Raw genomic sequence first — 22,592 nt, forward strand, 5'->3', positions numbered from 1 at the left:
AAGTGGAGCGTTTGGGTTTGACAATATCGCCATTTGACCTTCATCCAGTAGAAGGTTGAAAGAAAGTTACAGTACTGGACGGTAAAATAAAATCAAAAAGCCTGGGCAAAAAAAGCATCAGGTGCGATGGGCCATATCGTGTTTATTCAGCCGGTGTAGAAATAAAAGACACCATTCGACCTTGAAATACGTCCACAGAACGTAACAATGTGAAAAGTGCAACAGGGCAACATCGCACATGTAATTAGCATGTCGACTGTGCGCGCGCGTGTGCGTGTGTGTGTGTGTGCGTCCCACAGAGACCCCCGCTTCTTGGCGCGTGTGCGTGTGCAGATAAAAGGGCAGAGGCGCGCTCTTACCCACTCATGTGCTCATGCATAAAACACGCACGCACACAGAGGCAAAAATCAGAAATGAGTTCACGTGAGGAATCTTGAGTTTACTGGGGCGTGTTGTCGGCGAGAACCCCCCCAAAACAAAACAGGGTTTGTTGGGGGGGTTTCATTGAATGCGTTTGTATGATTGTAATTGCACGCATGGACGCACACTCACGTTACGTCACAGTGAACGTCAGAACAAAAGACGTCATCGACAAGGACAACATCATTCATGAAGATGAGCGAAAGTGTCTAATGTATCCCTGAACCAATAAAATATTTACGGTTGTACTTACCGTTGTCCTTTAAAAAGTTTCAACTACTTTTTTGCGCTTCCATTTGAGCAAGTAGAAGGCGATGCCTTCCTGTTCATTTGTGGATGCTGCCATCTGCTGGTTGCTTCACGTAAGTGGCCATGTTGAGTTATGATCATGTTATGTAGGCTGCAACAAGAAAAAAAAAAAGCATTTTAATTATGGATGACGACAATGATTTCGTGCTTGACATCATTTTAAGACAAATGACTTCAGAATTGTCTCCCGTGAAGCACATCTGTGAAAAGTTTTTAAAAAAAAAAACAACTGCATTGTGAATGACTGATTTGGGATTGGCTGGCGTCGTTTGCTATAAAAGGGAAGAAAAGTCAACTATCCAAAGTTTATCCCAGGTCAGCCTTGATGTATTTGGAAAATGACATATTTTGATTTCCCCAAATGAAGAGATGAGTGAAATGTTACGGGAATATTTTGTGCATTTGCGATTGCAAATTGACTTGATGGATTTTTGCACACGGGACGGTCATGTTCATCGCTAGTTTCGTAATCAGGTGCTCTGAAAGGTACGTTTTACGCTTAACATCAAATGATGTACATATGTTTTTAAAGGCTCTTTTTGGACAATTTGTGTTCTTTATTGTTCTTCGCTTCTGTAAAAAGAAAAGAGGAAAATGCGGGCCTCAGGGTGACAACACTTGAGAATGGCTGGCGAAGGGCTGCGGCAATCAAATAGTTTTACAATCGATTATTCTCAGCAATTAATCAAGTCATTAGATATATATAATTATGATATATCATATTATATGATATAATCAGATAAAAAGTGATTTTGCATTATCAAATAAAAATACAATACAAAATGATGCACGTGAGGTGCAGGTGTTATTTTTCTGTGACTTTGAATGTGTATGGTATTCAAAGGCGGAGCCTAACCTGGTGAGGGACGTGCGCAGCAGCCAATTAAAGTGCAGCCAGTTGTTAGCTCACTTTTGCTGATCTATGTGCATGAATGTGTTTATTTGACCATTGACCTTCTTCTTCTTTTTTTTCCTTGCTGACAAACGGGCGTCGACTCATGCCGTCGAAATGTTCTGGTCATTGTGCATGTTTGTTGGAAGCTTGAATTTGCGCTAGCTAAAGACGGCACTGTGGCCTCTGCAGATGATCCCTAATGAGACCCAATCACAGCAAACTGTCCGGCTCGTCGCACCGATACGCTACGGCGGCGTCTTGTTTCCAATTAGCCTCCTGGAGTTTCTTTGACAGCAACGTCAGCAAAGAGAGCAAAGAGAGCAAAGAGAGCAAAGAGAGCAAAAGAGAGCAAAGAGAGCAAAGAGAGCAAAGAGAGCAAAGAGAGCACGGGGGCATGATGAAAAAGGTTCCACTGTGACATACTTGAGGGCCACCTCGACAATTCAATGCTTATTCGAGTAGTCTTGTATCATCGCCTATTTGATGGCGCTTTCTCGATCATAGGTGTCAAAGTCCGGTCCTGCAGGTTTTGGATGTTTTCCTTCTCCAACACAGCTGATTCAGATGATCAGCTTGTGTTGAAAGAGGGAAACCGCCAAAACTTGCAGGACGCCGGCCCACCAGGAGCGCAGTTTGACACCTATGTCATCAGATGCTAGTTTGGAAAAGGCAAGGGTCCAAATCAGAAATAGCTGTGATCAAGGTCAAAATGACACTGCCGCCGCTTCAAGGAGCTCAAGGAGTCTATTGATGCGTTTCATCAGTTCCAAATGGATTCAAGATCACATACATGTAGCTTGTGAAGTCTGAAATCAACACGCAATTCCAATGATGGTCAGCAGGTGGCACTACAGCACAGAGGCATAACATTGACGTGTAGGATCCCAACACAATCAAATGAGCAGCAGTAAGGCCATCTATCTCACACTAAATCAGCAATACTGCAATGCCTGCCTGCCTGTGTGTGCGTTCCGTAGTTTGAGGAAGGAACCCTCATATCCTGGATAGGAAACTCGCCCGAGGTGGGGCTCTGCCAACAAGCATATGATACACTTTACACACCACACACACACACTGACAATGTGCGTGCTTCCTCCACTGTCTGACCAATTAAAGTGAGAGTCGTTGTTTTGACATCACGCACACTAATTCAGAAGAAAACGACACTATATGGACTAAAATATGGTTATATGCCACGGAGGAGGCGGGACTTCAGACTTCTGTGAGTCACATTATTACCTTGTTTCCAATACTCGCACCTCCGCCCTTGTGCGCCTCAATTTGCACATTCCCGTTGATGGGTGCGAGTGTGTAGGGTGTCTCAGTTCTCCAATGTCCGTCGGAGAACTTCATTCCATAGAGACAGTGATATTCGTCCATCTTTGATAAAGATAAAGATAAAGAATATATGCCTGTGAGTATCATTATATTATCGGTCTAGTCTATAATGTGACAAGGTTAGGAAGAAAAAGCCCGTTTTTTGCAGCTTCATCATTAAAAAAAACCCGAACGCTTATTTTGCCAAAACATGTGCTCGCACAAACTCTGTATCTCCATCCTAGCGCTACAGGAAGCTAAGTGTCAACTTGTCCTAAGACGTGGCGGTGTGTCAGCATGCGTTAAGTGTGGCGCATGCAGGTGCCGGCTCTGTAGCTCGTTACGGACCACCAGGGAGTCCCGGCGCTTCCTCCCGCGAGCAAGAAGGGGATGGCGAGCAGGCGCTGGGATGGAGAGGCTAACAGTGGGCCTCCGGAGTCTTGCTGGGAATTCTGCCGACTGCCTGACAAGCCAGAAAGCACCAAGCCATGCACGTCCGTCATAATGAAGCAGCTTTTCTCATCAAGCTGCGGGGGTGACTTCAAATACACGTCTTGCGTTATTGCAATACGGGAGCAAAAAGCCCTCAGTTAATGAAAGGCTGCGTAGGAAAAATGTGACATTATCTCTCACATACTCAAAAATGTGCATGTTCACCCAAAAACTTCATATACACGAAATATCTCACGCACAAACCTGATGCATGACGACTCACACAAGCAAAATCTCCCTCATTTACAGAAACTCACAACAAAACACACATGAAAAAATCTCACAAACACTTCAGAATCGTTCACGACGTGCCAAAAGGCCTCTCAGGTGCAACAAAATATGCTTCATGCTCAACCCCCCAAAATTACATACAAAACTCTTAACCCCATAAAGCACTCACAAACAAAGTAAAAAGCCTGCCACGGTTTGGCTTTAGCCACTGACGCTATAGCTAGCTAACTAGCTAGCTCCCTACCAAGTAAACGAGCACCATGGGAGCTAGCTAGCTAGCACCCGGGGCTAAAGCCAAAGTGTGGCATGGATTTGACTTTCTGGAGCCGGATTGGTCACCTCTGCGTTGTGCAAACACCAAAATTGCTCGCATACGCCAAAGCAGACTTATACGGTGCACCAGATCAACTGTTTCTCATTTCTCTCTCTTTTAACAGTTTTTCTGGGCGTGTTCAACTCAACATAAACACACCCAAAAACCTCTAAGAAATGTGACAAAATCTCTGTTACCAAAAAGCCTCCCACGCAAACCCTCACTCAAGATTGAGAGCCTCTCACTTAGCAGAAAAATGAAAAAACTCTCGACCCGCCCCAAAAAAAAAATTCATAAACTTCACATACCAAAAAGACGCAAAAACTCACACGCACCAATAACCTCACATTGACCAAAAATCCCGCCCACCAACCAACCTCTCACACAACAAAAAATTGTACTCACACACTACTACGTACTAATACACACTCAAAAAGCTCCCGAGCATGACAAAAAACTCACACCTGCCAAAACCTCACACGAATCAAGCAATCATCTCTGTCTGTCTGTCTGTCTGTCTGTCTGTCTGTCTCTCCACACACAATTTACGGACCTGTAAAAAAATGAAAGCCCTCAAAAACCCTCACGAAAAACTGAAAACCTCACAAGTACAGAAAGTCTCACACAAGAAAAAACATTCTCACACAAAAAAATCCTCTCTGACACTTGCAGGTGAGTGTTGACTGCTTGAAATGCAAGCCAGACTTTGTTCTTGGATGTATTATCTCGTCCTGTTTTTTTTCTTTTTTTCTTTTTCTTTAATAGGACCGAGTGTCGAATGCAGCTGCGTCCCAAACGGCCCATAAGCAGAATCGACGGCTCGCCGGGCAGAAATAAGACAAGGAAGCTGGTTTCAGCGACGCGTGCCAATGGAGCTCACGAGGCCCCCCCAAAGTGCTCATCATCCCTCGAAGCGCAAAGTATGAGGAAGCGCAACATAATAACGCCGGCAAACCCGCCACGATTCCGCCCGCTGGCATAATGAAAGCAACAAACAAACATGCATAATTCAGCGAGCCGGCCACTTGTGCGTGGCGGGAACGTGATAATGATTGCGCGCTGGAAAGTGATGGAGTGCTGCACTTAAAGCTAAACGGCCTTATTTAAACTCATTTGTTTGGTGCAATTCAGAAGGGAGAATGCTTATTTGTGTAATGTGCGATGGCTTACCTACAGTGCGCGCGCGCGCGCGTGCGTGCGGCAAATGAGGCGAAAGCGAAGCGCGTCATCTATTTTGGAAAATGACATCACAGAATCAACAGGTGGAGGAAAAGAAGATTTAACCCTTTAAGGTTAAATTATCGATAATGTGTTATGGGGAAAAATTATTTTATTCCGATTTCCAATTTTTATTCCTTAAGATTGCAAATTGAATTGTTGACCAACTTTTAAAAAATGGCTTCAATTGGTAACACACAATTGAATTCAGGTAATCCAAAGTGAATATATTAAGTTTAATTAATTATGAGTTCATTAAACTTAATATATTTACTTTGGATTAATTTAATACAAGTAAATATATATAGTTTAATGAACTCATAATCATTCAAACTTAATATATTCACTTTGGATCAATTTAATTCAATTCAATTCATCCAGAATTAACTTGATAATTAAGTGAATAGGCTATAGGGTATTAAGTTTAATGAACTCATAATTAATTAGACTTAATATATTCACTTTGGATTCATTTAATTCAATTGTGTGTTACTGAAAAGTGTTTTTTATTTTATTTTTAAAGTTAACAATTCTCTTTATAGAGTATAGTTAACATTGGTAGCACTGTACATGAATTTAATTTTCAAATTGCATAATGTCATTGTGGTTTAAACTTTTTATTTCATTTTTAAAAAGTCTACCGCGATAGATTCGTAGCCTGCGGACTGTTCGCAAGAGGGGGGTGGGGGGTGGGGTTGGATATTATTTTTATTATTATTTTATTACTATTTCTTTTTTGTAATAACTGCCCCTGCGCACCATATTACACATTTCACTCCAAAAAGTATTAAGAGTAATAAAAAAAAAAAGATGTCACCTTTGCTCCAAGGTAGTGCATGGCGGAAGTGGGTAGCGGTTAGCAGTAATTAGCATCTAGCAGCTAGCAGAGCACTTACAGGACGCGCTAAAATGGCGGAAAAACGAGCCGAAACATACGATTTTCACCCAGAGTGGGAGGAAGACGACTGTTTTGTTTCTTGTCATTCAAACCCCGTCGGTTTCATCTGCAAGGGAACAGCGCCGTTGGCCAAGAAAGGAAATGTGGAGCGGCACTTTCAAACTCGAAGGACTTACCGGCAAAAAAGCGCTTTTTTCATTCCACTACTCAAGAAGGCCATGAACGAAGTGCAGCTTTCTCGCAACACACACCACTACAAGGCGACGTGAAGAAATGGCCGTGGATGTACAGGAGCACCCGAGGAAGGATATTGACAGGTGTGTGCGTGTGAGAGCTTTTCCCTCCAATTCGACTCCTATGGATAGGGATGTGGCGCAATGCTCTGTTTTCATCAAAGACGTGAGCATCAAGGAAGCGCTTCAGAGGTGACGATATTTGGAACGGGATTTGTTGGTGAGACAAAAATGTCTCTTCAATGACTGATGAGCGAGCACCTGTAGCGTCCTCGACTCCTGATGAGGAGAAAGCGAGCGGCCTCTGCCTTCCTCCCAACGTCCCACGAAGGTAGGAAGTCATTGACTTGTCTTGGATCTCCTTTTTCTCTTTCATATGAAGCTTGCTTATGGTTATTGTTCAAAATGCACTTTGCCAAGTGTGAGATGAGAAGAGCGTGATCTGATGTTTAGTGGTTTGTCAAAACGTCAACAAGTGTGGCAGCGGGATGGAAAAAAGTGGCCGATCTTGGCGACTTGAAAAGTGGAGATCTCGGGTCAAAAAAAGGTTGGCACCCTGTCGTATAGTTGTATTTAACTTTGAAGCACTTGCATTTAATCTTTTTGTTTTGAATTTTTAGGTAAAAAAAATTGAGCGGTTGGTTCTGCACCATTTTTTTAATCCAAAATCTCCACTGCCCTTCCAAAATTTAAACTATTGTTCCTGCCGGTTCTCCCTGTCATTTTATCGACGTGTGGTGCGGCCTTAAGTTGCCATGGAAACAACATGGCGCTCATGATGAGTCTGTTTTAGGGCTCCACAGATTCTGGAAACATGACGAGGTATTCTCAAAGTGTGGGCTCCCTCTAGTGGTATCAGACAATTTTCCCTCCTTTTTAAATTAGTACAGTACATTTTTTAAATTTTTTTATTCAGATCAGTTGTATTTAACTTAACTAAAGTGCAATACATTTGCATTTAATCTCATTTTCAAACATTTATTTACTCACTGCATATTCATTTCACCGTCTCATGGCATACATTTGGAATGTTTGTCAAACATCAGCGAAGGTCCATTTGATGCCGCAGTAGTTGGATTACGCTCCAAATGGGATTGAAATGGACCTTTTTTGAAAGGCAGATTGAAGACAAAAGCGAGGGCGAGAGGTGAATTGTCCGCTGGGTGACTTCGGGCACAAGCAATCTGCGGGCCAGCCAGATGCCAGACGGATACCAATTGCACTTATCTTCCTCTGACCTTCTCAAACCTGCGTCCTGATTGAGGAGGAGGAAGAGAGGAAGGGGGATGGAAGTGAAGATAAAATAAATAAAATAAATAAAAACAGGGAGAAACGCACACTGATGTGAGTTGGAGATGGAGGGCAAAAGATGCTTTGATTTGGATCAGAGGCCAAGAAGAGATGATGATGATGATGATGATGATGATGATGATGATGATGATGATGAGGTATTACTCACTCGTGCCAGAAAAAGTAGAACTCCCAGCTTCCATCCTTTTTTTCTCCTTTACAGTAACTTGCCCTGATGAGGGGCTATATTTGAGACTGGTCGCCTGTCAATCCCATTTAAATTTGAAGGACTTTACAATATTGACATGTTTGAGTTTTCAGCGTGTTACTCTTCTTTTACAGTTCCCAGCTGTTATCAATTTAACCGTAAATTACTGTTATTCCAGAATTCACCTAATTACAGTTTATTGCTGTATTTTCATTTTTTACAATAAAATACCAGCAGCATACTTGCCCGCATTTTGCAAGCGTTGACGGGTTTGTTAAATGTATATATTACCGGCATCAAGAGCAACTGGGGTCGAGGGTTCAGTATTTTAACGATGAAGATTGTAAAGCTACCCCCCCCCCCCAAAAAAAATAGCGTGATTCATTTACTGGTTTGGTCCATAAAATATCAGAAAATAGTTTTTTTTTTTTAAACGTACGTCACTGTTTTCCAAAGTCAAAGCAGATGTTTGCAAATGTCTTGTTTTGATGAAACATAAATGAGGCGATGTGTATCTTTTGTCAGAATGCACTTGTTTAAAAGCCCCCAACCAACCCAACAGCTCTCAGAATGATGCCAAGCGAGCTGCAACCACAACAAAAGAGATGTATTTAGTTTTCCACAGCAGGGCATTATCTTTGGAAAGGTAGACAGGAGGTGTTGTGTTTTGCACCCGTGTTGTGTTTTGCACGCGTGTTGTGTTTTGCACGCGTGTTGCGACGGCATTTGATGTGGCCCACGAGAGCAAAGGCAACGTGTCTTTTTTCAGGTTTTTCACTTAATGGATTTGTGCTCTTCATTTGGGTACGGAAATTGCCCTTTTTCTTCACTAGAACAGGATTTACAATCAGCTGTTCTCACTAAAGCCGCTCTTTAAATCCAAATTGGACAATAGCTGCATACTAAAACATGTATTTATTGTTGCGAATACAGCAAAGTGTACAGTAGAGTGGAAGCATACAAGCCGCCACTTGACTTGTATTTTGTTTTGAGCTGCAAACTAAAAATGGAGATGCTCGTCGCCAACTTCGCGACAAGCAAGTTTGACCTTGTCGTACTGGAATAAAGTGTAATTGTACAACCACTGCAGTAGGTGGCAGTGGCGCGCTCGTCAGAGAGCGCTCAAAGAGTCTTTGTTCCTGTGTACTTACCGTAGTTTTATAGACAAACGATGCTATTTATAGTCGAGGCAGAGGGTTGAGGGAGCGCAAAATATTTTCTTCTCCCTGGTTTGGGGTGACAAAAATGAAGAAGCATAAAATAAATGACGCGATTTATAAATGTATTCAGAATAACCACGTAACCTTGTCAGTAGCTTCCTGCTAACACTCAAACACCATAGATGGGCTAACAATACTAGCATCGACGTAGCGGCGAATGGAAATATGAACATAAACAGTTATTATTGATTTGTGATTAAATATTAGCGCAGTTTACTGAGAATTTGTCTCTTTTACAAATTATACCGCCCCCTTGTGGCCAACCCATGCACAACAGAAGAAGCCGCACAATGAAACTGTTCCACTTTTCACCTTCTTTTAATTATATTACTGTATATTTTTATAATGCCCAATACCATAGAGGCTACATTTCTTGTTTGAAAACACATGACATTGTTTCTGTTCATGTTTTATTAGGGGCTTGAATGCACTGATGGAATTCCAATTGATTATAGTACTACTAAATAAACAATAACGTGTCTGTGGTTAGCATGAGCTCTCAATACAGTTTTGACGTGTTGAGTGCTTGCAATGTTCGGCTGCAGTGTTGCCGTCTTCCTTCATATTTCTCCCAAACGCGTGTGCAGCTTTGACGTTGTGATGTCTACACTGCACGTTGGTCAGTGTTGACCAACGTGCAGTGATCTCCTCGTGCCAACTAGAGGTCAGGGCGGCCCCTAATGGTCGCAGCTGACAGGTAAATAAATGCCAGCATAATGTCAGGAAAGGATCACGGGTGACAGTAAAGACGTTACGTGAGAAGGAAACTTGCTTGTGGGAAAGGTCAGAGGACAGCGAAGCCCAAGTGTTAGTTTCATTCAACAATGCAAGTTAAAAAATACGATTCATAAAAAGTTCTCTATATATATTTGCTCTCTGAAATTGTGTTTGCTCGCATAATTCTATTGCAAGATGACCTCTTAAGCTTCATGCTTGGCATTTGTGGCCCCACCCGGTAATGACCCGTCACAACAATATGACCCATTGTTGTCATCTTCCGCCTTTCCATCTGCAACGGCAAAAGCCGAGTGGCTTGCAATCGCGCCGACGGCAGCCGATCCGCACCTGCTCGTCTTCAACGGCTTTTTAAGACGCACTTTGCGCAAACCTTACGTTGGTATAAACAATCAAGAGTCGTTCACTGTTCTTTGCTCTCCAGTCGTGACGTCGCACTAAGATGGCTAACATGCGCCTTTCTGCTTTATTTTCCGTGTGTGTGTGCAGAGCATTTGTTGTCATTTGCGCAGTGGCAGACGTACTTAATAAGAACGCCATCTGTGGCCGTAAGTGGTGTTCGAGTGCACGCAAATGACGATGCTCGTGCTTCCCTTTAAACACATGCGATGTTTTCTTTACATTTGTACCGGTACCGCTTCATTAGGCTCATTGGGCACAATCCACAGGACAAACTGAGCGGAGGGACATGACATTGACAGCGCTCTGCAGTGCAGCCCCACCGATTAATCGACAGGCCGATGGTCAGCTGTGACTTTGCAAGCAAAATAACACGACTCTTTTGTGACAATCATAGTTTTGCTGCTAACAGTCTGTTCATATATGAACAAAGATCTACGCAACTGTTAATTGCCATGGCAACCATCATCAATGTAAGACAATAATGCAAACGTTTAAAATTGTGTAAACGTAGTTTTCAAATAAAAAACTGTGAATTCACATGTTCTCTCTTATCTAATGTAAGAAGACTCTTATACAGCATAGCTTGCAGTCCTTTTGGCGACACGGTTACTAATGATTCAAGTTCCTCATTTTAATTTCGTAGTGTTCATGTTGAATCATATTTTGTCTTTTTAAAGAATTTCCCCATACAGCACATGTTTTGTGCAATGTTCTTATCACATTTTCTAGCCCCCAATTTCAGTATCGGCCTCTGCCCCAAAAGTCCCATACATGGTTTGGGCTTTTGGTCCCCCCCCCCCACCGTCAAAGTTTTACTTATTCACAGATCTTTTTTTTGTTTTGTTTAAATCTGCCATTGGCTGAAAACATGACTGTTTCTGTGCTCAGGCCAAATTGCTCCCTTGTATGGGAGTGTTATGTTGGCGCCATCTTGTGGCAACTTTGTTGAGGGGAGTTGAGGAGCTTCACGAGCACTACTCTAAATGTTCCATTGGTGAGATTTGAGTGTAACAAATGGACCCGAGCTCTTGCCCCAAAATCCATTGAGCAGCAGCTCCCACGTGACCTGAATAAACCAGCAGTATAGAAAATGGAGGTGTACCTAATGTAGTGGCCAGCGAGTGCATTTATCTCTCATTCGGAATGTTGGAGTGTGTTTTAAAGTAACCGAGAACAAGAAGGAGCACGAGTGAAGCTCCTATTAGGAGGAAAGTCAATCAAAGCGGGTGACTGGCCGTGGATATCCGAGCGGCTTTGCCTCCACTGTCTTAATAAGGAAGGAATCGAAATTCAGTACAAGTCCAGATTTGACGGCTGTCGCCAATTATACGGCAGCGCGCGTCCCCCTCAGGACCGTTTTTCTTCCTCGCGAGTGCCGAACGTCGTTATGTGACGTTTCCTCATGGGGATACGTGCGTGCGTGGTCGCCGTGTTGCGTAAGTACATGCTAATTCATGTTTCCTTGTCGGTGGGGTGATTGGTAACGATTGTAAATCTCGTGATGCTGAGTGTGTGCGAATGGGGAAATGGTGACCCCAGCGGTGATGTCATCACATGGTCAGATTCCTATGACGTCATCCACAATCAAAGTCTTGAACATGTTCACCTGAAAGCTTGCAGTTGCAGGCATTGTTTAACACGTTTTAAAGTATTCAAGTGACAAAATGACAGCTGCCTTTTGAGCCATGTTTATCTGCCTAATGGAATTAAGAGGCAAAAAAACAAAACAAAAAACCACCACTGCAAAGCTGCAGCTCGACGGAAGAGTACGCTCGTAAACCGCCGTTCAAGCTTCACACGTTCCCAACAGAAAAGAGAGCTCGTAAAAGCACGTCGAACACATTCGTTCGGTTCATATTTTGAAAGCGGGGGAGCAGACGGATGCTAAGCGAGCTAGCGGTGGAGCTGTGCGATAGCCTGCCGGACATTTTGATATTGAGCAATACCAAGTAAATACTGCTGCCAGTATCGCCGATACCAAGTACTTGAAGGTTCATCAAATATTATAGCATTTAAATCCTTTGTCCTATTCAAAATCATGTTTGTTTGCTATAATATAATATACCCAAGGGAAACAAACCTGGATTGTTGTTTAAAGTTGCAATGTTGTCATAATAAATATGACGAATATTCTTTGTCCTCGTCGCTCTTCTGCACTCAAAGAAACGTCAGCCACCGAAGTTCCTCTCGTGTGGACACGTAATATGTACGATACTTACATGTTGTGCTCAACTAATAGCTGGAAAAGCTCAAACAAAGCACAAGATGACTCTAAAATGTCATTCACATGGAAAAAGGATTTGTTGCCAGCAAGCGCTGTCGTTGGCGGGCCGGCGCGCGCTCGACAAAGGGAGGAACCCGCGACAAGCCAAAAGCAATCAACGCAAAGGATCGATACGAGCTCTTTGGTATCATATTGATACCAATACTCACTTGAGCATCCATTCTAGAACCTGCTTCCAGTCCCTTGCAGCCTCAGTGAAGAAAGATCCTACGTGCTGGTGCCCCTCCTCGGTCCCGACTCCCAGTGAAGCGCACGCATTCAGCCAAATATTAAGCACTTGTCCCAGCCAGGAAACAAAATGCATGTTTCAAATAGATCAACTTTCAAGTGGTTGAAATGGTCCAAATCAGAACTTCCTTCATAAATCAGAACTTCCTCCATAAATCAGAACTTCCTCCATAAATCAGAACTTCCTCCATAAATCAGAACTTCCTCCATGAGTTGTCACTCCAAAAAGTTTGCTATTATTGGCTCATTGTCGAGTGGGTTCATTCTTATCAGGCTGCCGAAAAAGCAGGTTATCTTCGATTTCCGTAAGAAGCAGAGTCGACTTTTGCTACTGTAAAGGAAGACGGATTCATGATGACCTTTGATTGTAACGATGTTGTCATTCATTTCGGATTATTGTGAGCGTGCAGATCAGCAGGTGGTAAAACGCTCCATCGTTGTATTATGATAAACGGACTTTCCCTTTTTACAAGCTTTTGTATGCGGCATCCATTGGGGAACATAAACATTGATTTCTTTCAGCTCTTTCGATTTTTTTTTGTCTTAGCCGCTCCAAGGGACGGTGACGCTTTGCTCCAATCGATCTTTCCAGAAATGTTACCGCGTCTGCGTCTAATCTCCAATGTTTAATGGCTCCTTGATCACAGGCTGCTTATCGATTGGCGAGTGCTTTTTCTGTGCGAGAAGGGAATGACTGGAAAGGGAAAATGTCACTCACGGCTAATACAGAGAAAAACACTTCAGGTAGACGTGAATTTGTCACATTCTCGTTAATTGTCTCCCTTGTTGCTTTGAACTGGGCAACATTTGTCACTCTTTGAATTTGACAGCCTTATGTAAGCACGGGAATCGTACTACTCCTAAAAAAGACAAAAGTAGCTCCACATATTATATGCATTTTTTTCAAACCCAAAGCAGAAGCATTTAGTTTCTCCTGGTGACCAACAGATGGCGCTGTGGGACCGTAATTGCCTCTGAAAGTTGCCATCCCAGCCCATGAGACACTGCAGACATTTACTGTGCACTCCCATCTGAAAGCATCGACACCCTCGCATTACATCATGAAGGCTCCCCCCGCCTGCTTTGACCGTTTCCTTCACACGTTCCCGCCGTTTTGGAATACGTTCTCCTATTTTGGGATGAGCGTGTCATAAATCAGGCGTATATGCTGCAATATGCCTTTAGGAACGTGTGATGCATAACTTAGAAAGCTTATCATATATTTGTGTTGCTATTATAGATGTGTATATACTTAAATATACACACTCGCAATCCATTGCGGCCATTAGAAATGAACCTGAAATTAGGATGTAAACGCTATCAAAAATGTTGAGAATTGGTTGTTCTACCGATTGTCCAGTTTATTTTTATTGGATAAAAATACATTTCAAACAACAAAATGGTCCGTTCTCATGTTACATTCTACATAATAAATGTGACCTTAAGTGTGTGTGGCTTTAAAAGGTGTGTGTGTGTGGGGGGGGGGCTGGTGTGTGACGTGGGCGTCAGCAATTAAGAGTGTCGACTTTATGGGCCGACTGATTAATCAGCCAGCCGATATTAGCTTTATTTTTTAATGATCGTTTTAATGCTAAGGGTCAAAGCAGTCAAATGTTCTGACAGTAATTAGTATCTTTTTTTATTGTTGTGGGCCCAAATTATTTTTTATTAATCGTTCTTTAAAATGAATTGGCTGATTAAGCAATTATTGGAATTTTATTCTCCCTGAAATCCGGTATCCAGTTTTGTAGCTCATGTATGAACGTCCTTATTATGGATTTATTTTGTTGCTATTTGTTTATCATTGGTGCGATTCTGCTTTTTGTAACAGAATTATTTGTGCTGAATGTTTTCAGCCTTACACGCTTGTTGCGATCATCACCAAGACGCATTGGTTGTAGGGAGCGTCCGCACGCTGGACCGTGGGCCGCTCGCGTCTCCCTCCGCTGTGTGATGCTGTCAATCCGTCCCAGACTGTTGAAAAAGAGCCAAGTGGACTTTGATCCTGAAAAGGATCTTCTGTGAAGTCGTCCAGATGTGAGAGCGTTAATGTAACGTTTCGGCTGTCCAGTGGGAGTATCCCCTTCCTTTGGCCACTTCATGAAGTCGTCATGAAGTGCTTCCTTTTGGCCGATTGAAGGAATGTCAGCGCTCGGGTGGGCACAACAGGGACACCTCAGCAGGAGCCAGCACGTCCATCTGGGAGACTGTCCGCTCCTACTCCGATTCCGAGATTCAGCAGACGGAAAATTCATGGGCGGTGTGCTTGACCAGGGTCAACTATTGTCTGGGGGGGGGGGGGGGGGGGGGTCTGTTATCAGACTTCTATTTCCTACCTAGGATTCCTTTAAACTGCTTTTCTTTTCTTTTTTTTACGCGCCATCGATGGATCCTCAGCTGGTATAGCTTAGCCATTCATCTCTTTTTGACAGCCCTCTGGGGGAAAATATTTTACATATGGTGCACCTAAACTGGATAGACTGCACAAAAATGTCTGGTCACAATATTAAGGACATCCGCTGCACAACCTGTACAGCTTTGGGGACTAATTGATGCTCTGCTTCAAAAGGTTTATAATTGACTATAGATGCCACAAAATGATGCCAAAGCACAATTGTAGTCAACATGAAGCTCCTCAACTAACTTCAACAGAGTTCCTTGGCACTAAGATTTGTGCCAAACCACTACTTTTGTCTAAATGAAGCTCCACAACTCAATTCTTTGATTTGAGCTCATCAAATCAAATCAAAATGTTTCCTTGGCATCCAAATGTCATCAATTGGCCGCAAAGCACTCCTTTTGTCTAATCGGAGCTCCTCAACTCACAGGGTTCATTGGCACCAGGAAGCCACAAAATGGTGCCAGAGCAAAAACGTTTCGTGCTTTACTGCCAGTAATGACATTTTCAGCAAATGGAACAGGAGCAAGACCATTCAGCTAGCCCAACTAGCCCAGCTTAGAACATTGGACCGATGGGGTACCTGGTGGGCCTGCTGTGCCCCGTTCTGCTGCGTTGGCCTTGAGGCGCGGGCCGTGTTTGGGTAGGGGGCGCTCTGGGCTTCTGGGTTTTCTCTCCGGCCGGTGGCCCCTGCAGGGCCCGGGGGCTGTGCCTTGGCGCTGCCGCGGCCTGGGGGGCCCTGGGGGGCCCTGGGGGGCCCTGGGGGGTTGTGCTTGCTCTATCCTGGCCGGGGTCGACGGCTCCCCTCTTTGGTGGAGGTTTTCATTCATGGCAGATCCACCACACCAGCATCTACCGAAATTCAAACACAATCTGCTTCTTCCTCTGGTCATTGAATCGGTGGAGGCCGATATCTGTGGATCTCACTCTGCTTCATCTATCCTTCCTTCCTTTCCTCGGTCTTTCCTTTGGTCTCTTGAGGTCTTCCTAATTGGTTAGAATTGAGATGTTTCTGGGGTTGCTGAAAGATTCTGGTTGGTAGCCCGGTGGGTCGTAGGTGATTTCTGGTCGGTGCTGGATTTCACTTTTATATGATCCTTCCTCGGGTCTCCTGACAACTTCACGACTCTAGCGGGATTCTGAAGTATTCGGTTTAGGTGAAAGGTATCGGATTTTTAATAGCTTTTAGGTGAATTAATGAGCACACACTCACACGCACGCAAATAGTCACGCACATACACAAAAAGAAAAAGGAAAAAAAGAGAGCAATGATGATGACATGTTGAATCTGTAAGATTAGCGAATGAACAATACCGAGCTCTCTCAGAAAAAAAAAGTACTTTTGATACATAAACCCGCCCTCAGCCCCAAAAAAGATGACCCTACATATCCCAATATCGTATAGCGTTTTTCTTAGGGATGCCTGATACCACTTTTTTTGAGGCCGATACCAATACTCAAATCTTCGGTACTCACCCATTCCGATACCAAGTGCCAATACAATTTCCCCCAAAACAAAACAAATATACATATATTTTTTAAAAAGACCTATACATCCCAATTATAGCAAATTTCTTTTGGCATTTATTATTTTTTCAATTTTGTCATAAGTCCTTTTGCATAGAGCACACAATAAAAATAATTTCCAAAAATCGCTAACTAAAATGAAACCAGTAGACAGAAAAAAAGTCCCAATCAAAATATGTGGTTGTCACGATAACAAATATGTGATCACAGCTGGTGACAAAAACTAAACCGACTGGCCCAGCAAACTTACCAAGCTCATTTTTAATTATCGTGCAATAAATTGATTTATTGATTATGGCCTTTTCACAGCTGCCCTTTGCATGACCGTCAAGCCGGTGCCCGCCGAGCGCATGTAACTTCCTGTAAGCCATCAACATCAAACAGGAAGCCAGATGAGTCAGGAGAGTTGTCGGAACTTTAAATTTCATCCCAGTTTTCATCTGAAATTGATGCGATGTTGCAAGAAGGGGTCAGTCGAGTTCACGCTTTCCGAACAAATTGCCGCCACGGCACTACTTTTAAATGCCGCTCATCAAATGTGTTTACTTTGCATATTTATAGCAGCCCAAAGGAGTCTCTTGTGGTATCAATAGACCTGAACGGGCCGCCAAATTCTTTTGGCTGCGTTTCCTCGAGCTGCATCCCAAAAGGCTCCTTATTTTCAAACACAGGCGTCAACTTCTTTCTGGCCTCCGTCTCCATCTCCGTCTCCGTCTCTGTCTCCGTCTCCGTCTCCGTCTCCGTCTCCGTCCTATCCCACTTCAGTGCAACTTAGTCATCAATCATGGCATCAGAAATGCTGGCGGGAACGCGGCGTCGCCAGCATGGCTGCTGTGAAAAGTGCCAATTGTCAATTCACTTTGGTGTCATGTATTGTTTCCAGTCTCTGCTGGACTTGCTGAAAGAAAATAGCCAGAAAATCAAAAAAGAAAATGTCCTCCGTTCTTTAGCTGGTTTGAAATTGATCCCGAACGGACGACATGACGCAACATCTCAGGAAATGTTGCTTCTTTATTCACACTCGCTCGCTATAGAGCCCTTTGTAGGCGCCGTACTTCACTTGAATACACGGCGCCCAAATACGCTTGCCACAGGTATAAAGCACATTTACACGCACACACGGGACTGCGCAAATACGCTTCAGGCACACGGAGGACGCGCACGAGTAGCATTCGCGTCGGCACCAAAAAAGATGTCGAACATGAGAGCGTACGTGAGGACATGAGAAGCCAACCCTCGGGGGGGCCTGCGCAACGCAAACACCCCACAGATGGCGCACCACACATGAGCAGTCTCAAGTGTGCGAGACGGCGCGCAAGTGTGGACGCGGACGCATAAGACGCTTTACGTGTCACTTTGCATACACAAGAGGAGCGATCGCATAACACGGCTCTTTTTTCCGAGCATGTTGCTCAACTTGTCCTGAAGCACATCCAAAGCACAATTGGGATATTTATGCCTTTTTCCTTCATTAGCGCCACATGAAAGTGAACTGGACCGACCGCGGAGCCGCATGCTCGCTCTGAGGCAGATTATAAATTAAATACAAATCTGCCTTCATGCTGATTAATAATGGACTCAACTCCTCGCTTTTACGAAAGTCTAAATGGGATTGATGAGATCTGTGATGCCGCTTTGTCCTTTTTTTTTTAATCGTTTTTATTTTTAAATAATCAGGCTAATAAACCTCTTTATTTCCTTACTGTTTATGCTAATAGCTAATCACACCCAAAAATGGCCCAATTGTCAAATTTTGAGAAATCGACAACGCATTACAAAGATTGCTTATGCGCCTACTGTATATTGCCGGGAGCTCAAATGACAATATTAGAATGAAGACGAGGTCATTTGACATCGCTCCACTTATGTCCGCTGGATGTTTGACCCACATTTAGGATGATGCGAGCATCAAAGATGCCAGGAGGCAAACGCAATTCTTCACGTGATTGTGCCGCCAACTGCCATAGTGCATAATGTCCCGTAATGGCCGTGTATTAACCTCCGTTGACCTCGTGCGGCAGAAATGAAGGCTGAAGCTTTTTTTGTACTCCCGGCATCATTTATGGGACCAAAATTTCTTGTAAATAAACACAGCCTGGAATTTGCTTGGAGGGTTGCGCAAGGCTTTGTTTGAAATCACATTTCATCCAGAATTGGGCCAAAACTATGAATCGAATAACTCGATTACAAAATATCTTAAATACTACAAACTACACACTAATGACGTCCACGTCACTCACCAGTCTAGACCCGTCTTTTCAAGTCGCACACACTCAAACTCTTAAATACGACAATATACAACATGAAGAGGGTGACAGAGCTGGCGCTAGCTCCCTAGCAAAACGAGAACCATGGGAGCTAGCTAGGGAGCTAGCTAGCTAGCACCTGAAATGAAAAACCCTGATGCTAGCTAGCTATCAGCATCAGGGGTTAAAGCTAGCCAGCTAGGTAGCATCAGGGGTTAAAAGCAAACTGTGGCAGCATTTTTACTTTCAGGTGCTAGCTAGTTAGCTCCCTAGATAGCTCCCATGGTGCTCCCTGCTTTGGCTCTAACACCTGATGCTACCTAGCTCCCTAGCAGGTAACAAGCACCATAGGAGCCATCTAGGGAGCTAGCTAGCTAGCACCTGAAAGTAAAAACCCTGCCACAGTTTGCTTTTAACCCCTGATGTTACTAGCAGGTAAACGAGGACAACGGGAGCTAGCTAGGAAGCTAGCTAGCTAGCTAGCACCTGGGGCTAAAGCCAAACTGTAGCAGGGTTTTTTCCTTTCTGGACTTGGATTTGCCACCTCAGGGGTTACTGACAAAATAAAATACTTGCACCTCAAATGGAATAATTGGTTGACTGAATCACCTAATTAACATTAATGATCTCCTGAAAAAGTTGTTCCCCCGGGAGTTCTTCTGTTGCACTCTATTTCCATTCATTTCCTTTTATTGGCTGTACATAACATTCATACTAAATGTTCCTCCCAACGTGCGTGTGCGTGTGCGTGTGCGTGTGCGTGTGCGTGTGCGCGTGCACGCGCGGGAGCTTTTTGGCAGCAGACACCGCCGTGTGTAATCGGAGTGGGAAGACAGCAGCTCTATTTTGGGGGGTCTGGATCCGTGTCAGCCTGCCTTCTGTGGAGAAGGAGATAAACAAATAAAGAATGATGCTGAGTGGGCTTAAAAGCCTGTTTGCAAAGTTAAAAAGAGCTGTTGCTTTGGCCATAGAATGAATTTGTCAATGCTGGTGGAGTTTGAAAGTGAAGAGTTTTGTAGGGGACAAAATCAAAGTCAGATTGGAGAACGTTTAGAAGAGTTAGAGCGATAGTTCTAAAAGTTGCCTTTTTTAAGCATCCTGAATTGTCATATTCAATTAGCTGGACCTTTTTAATAGCAGGCAATTTAAAGCCCATCCATTACCAAAAGCACAATTATTATGATTTTTTTTACTTTTGCAGCTGGAGTTATTGCTTTCGACGTTAGTGAAAAACCTGCAAGTCGAAACGACACATTCGTTTTTTCCAACCACGACACAAAGTATATCGTATCGTATTTGACGCTTCTGAGTGTTGTGCTAATAAATGTACAACAAGCTTTTTTTGTGAAGCAAAGTGCATTGAGAGGTCAGACGCACAAAGCACAAGGCCGCCTTCGCCATCCATCTCTCATGATGGATCATACATAAGCACATACACAAGTCACGTTTTTTCCGCTCCATCCTTGACAAATAGAGTCGTCAAAGCTGTCGCTTTCATCAGCCGTCGAAGCTGAGCTCTTGAAGAAACGATTCCACCCAACGATGTGGCATTCCTTTTTCTTCACGGCTTTTGTTTGGTTTCCCGGCGAAGACTAAGAGAGGCGGCGTTCGGCATTCTCACAATCGCAGGCAAGAAATGTTGGAGGCAGGAGGCAGGAAAGGCTCACCAGGCTGGTTAACAACTCGCTGTGTATTATTGATTTTGTTCACCTTAGCATAGGCTGCTAAAGGCAGCAAAGCGCAGTAAGCGTTTGTGAGATACTTGAGCACAAAAGCACAATCAGGGATAAATATCGGCACAGCGGTCGTGACGGGCGGCGAGCGGGTGCCGGCTCGGCTGAGAGACCGACCACCGCCAGCGCCGCCAGCGCCGCCAGCGCCTCAATTATTATTCATTTATATATTTACTGTAGTTCATTGCACAGAACTTAGATTCACACTTTTTTTTGGTTGTAATATTAACTTATGTTTATTAATTTTACTTCAGTAATTGTAAAGTGTTAAACCTTTATTTTTACTGTTCCTCTCAGGTTTCCATTTCAACACGTTTGAAAAAGCACCTCACGAGAGCGTAAATCTGAGTCTAATGGTAACTAACGCACCTATTGAGGTCAATAGCGCCACCCGACCTGTCCAATTGTGTTTACTAGCTACTCACTATGCGTCAATTCATTATTCTGAAATGGATTTGCCTTGATTTGGTGAGCAGGGTGACCAATCAGGTGTTGGGACCAAACTTTGATGGGTGAGTTTGACAGATAAAATCAATTATATATATTTACAAATAATCATAGGTCATTTCATGAATTAATGACACATCTAATAACACATTGATATATTTAATTCAATATTCAATTAATAAATGAAACATTTAATTCATTATGACATTTATTTAATTTTGGCACTTCTGGCCCCCCATACATAATCGGGTGTAATTCCTCCTTTGATGTCGGCCACGGGACGCCATCATTCCTTGTGAGTGTTTTTGTCGTCATTCAAAGCCATGTGATACGTCACGACGATCACATGACTGTCCAAAAATGGCAGCTACTGTGCCAAATGCAAAATAATCCCTAAAAAGTACTTTAAAATCATAATCACTCAACAGGAATTGAGCATTTTTTTCAGGGAAGAGTTGACATTTCCATTTCACTGAATAGCTGGTCAATTTTTAATAAATGGTGTATTGCTTTAAGGACACGGATGAGAATACTGTGTCAGTTCCGTTGCCGTTTGTTAGCTGTCATTCTATAACATTCCAAATCATCCAATACCGTTCAACAATTTCATTCAGCATTCACATACAATTTCTCCAGAAATATCTTCATCTAGTTTTTTGGGGGTAAGGTGGGATTTACAGTATTCTGTTAGTTGGTTCGACTTTAATAAGTGTTGAGGTGATGGTATTACAAAGTATCGGTATTCCGTTTCAGAGCATATCGAAATGCAAGCACTTGTCTGGAAAATGAGCGCTGTCATGATTATGACACAAATACAAATGAATGTGGGAATCCGACTTCTTTGTATTCTAAATCTGAAGTGCCTACTCAGTGGAAAGTGGCGGGCGGTCATTACTTCCCAACTACTTAATTCACAGTTTGCTGTGCTGCTTTTCTCAAGTAACCTGCGTATGGATAATTAGCTGGCTTCCCCCAGCATGCAGCAGTGCCGTTAGCTTTCTGTAACCAAGGCCAATAACGACTCATAATGGGGATATTTAAATCACATTTTATGCCAGTATAAGCTTTCAAGCCTCATCAATTATTCCTGTGCAATATGCAGCCTAGCTGTATTTTGTAATAGGCTGCCATATTGCATTTGATTGCGAATGGAGAGGTTGCGACTCCCCGAGAGGAAAAAAGTGCATTGTGACAATGTGTCTTGTGCCATCTATTCTTTTCTTATTTTTACCAGCCTGCCTCCGCCAAACTGATTCCATCTTTCATTCCTTCCGACACACCGCGTCTCGAGGTCCGCAGCTCGCCACTGCTTGTTGCATTTCGCTAGGGACACGCAGCCGAAGAGGGGGGGGGGGGGGGAAATAATCACGGCGGTCCTCTTGTGAGACTTTGAGAATTGGAGAAGTTCACGTGTCTCAGGTGAGGCAGAAGGATGACGGACAGCTTGATTGTCTGTTCAGCTGACAGGAAACAAGGAGGCGGCCGTCGTATTTTCCATTCTGATGACACCTGTGGCAGATCACGGGTCCGTGACATGATGACACGCAT

General features: G+C 43.4%; 1 protein-coding gene across 3 annotated transcripts in view; it reads right to left on the reverse strand.

Moving 5' to 3' along the window:
- LOC144035270 (homeodomain-interacting protein kinase 2-like) overlaps positions 1 to 6,634 on the reverse strand; it is a 28,713-nt gene extending 22,079 nt beyond the window's left edge. The window contains exons 1-4 of one of the 3 annotated variants that reach the window (XM_077544834.1): positions 6,588 to 6,634; positions 6,270 to 6,448; positions 2,864 to 3,004; positions 674 to 820 (exon numbers count right to left, since the gene is read on the reverse strand). The gene's annotated coding sequence lies outside the window, so the exon portion shown is untranslated. Of the gene's footprint in view, positions 1 to 673; positions 821 to 1,585; positions 1,646 to 2,863; positions 3,005 to 6,269; positions 6,519 to 6,587 lie in introns of those variants that run through there. The other 2 variants (XM_077544836.1, XM_077544835.1) reach the window with 2 other exon arrangements.
- Positions 6,635 to 22,592: the final 15,958 nt, after the last annotated feature.

This window comes from Vanacampus margaritifer, chromosome 15 (assembly GCF_051991255.1).
Source record: "Vanacampus margaritifer isolate UIUO_Vmar chromosome 15, RoL_Vmar_1.0, whole genome shotgun sequence".
In the NCBI taxonomy this organism is placed as follows: domain Eukaryota; kingdom Metazoa; phylum Chordata; class Actinopteri; order Syngnathiformes; family Syngnathidae; genus Vanacampus; species Vanacampus margaritifer.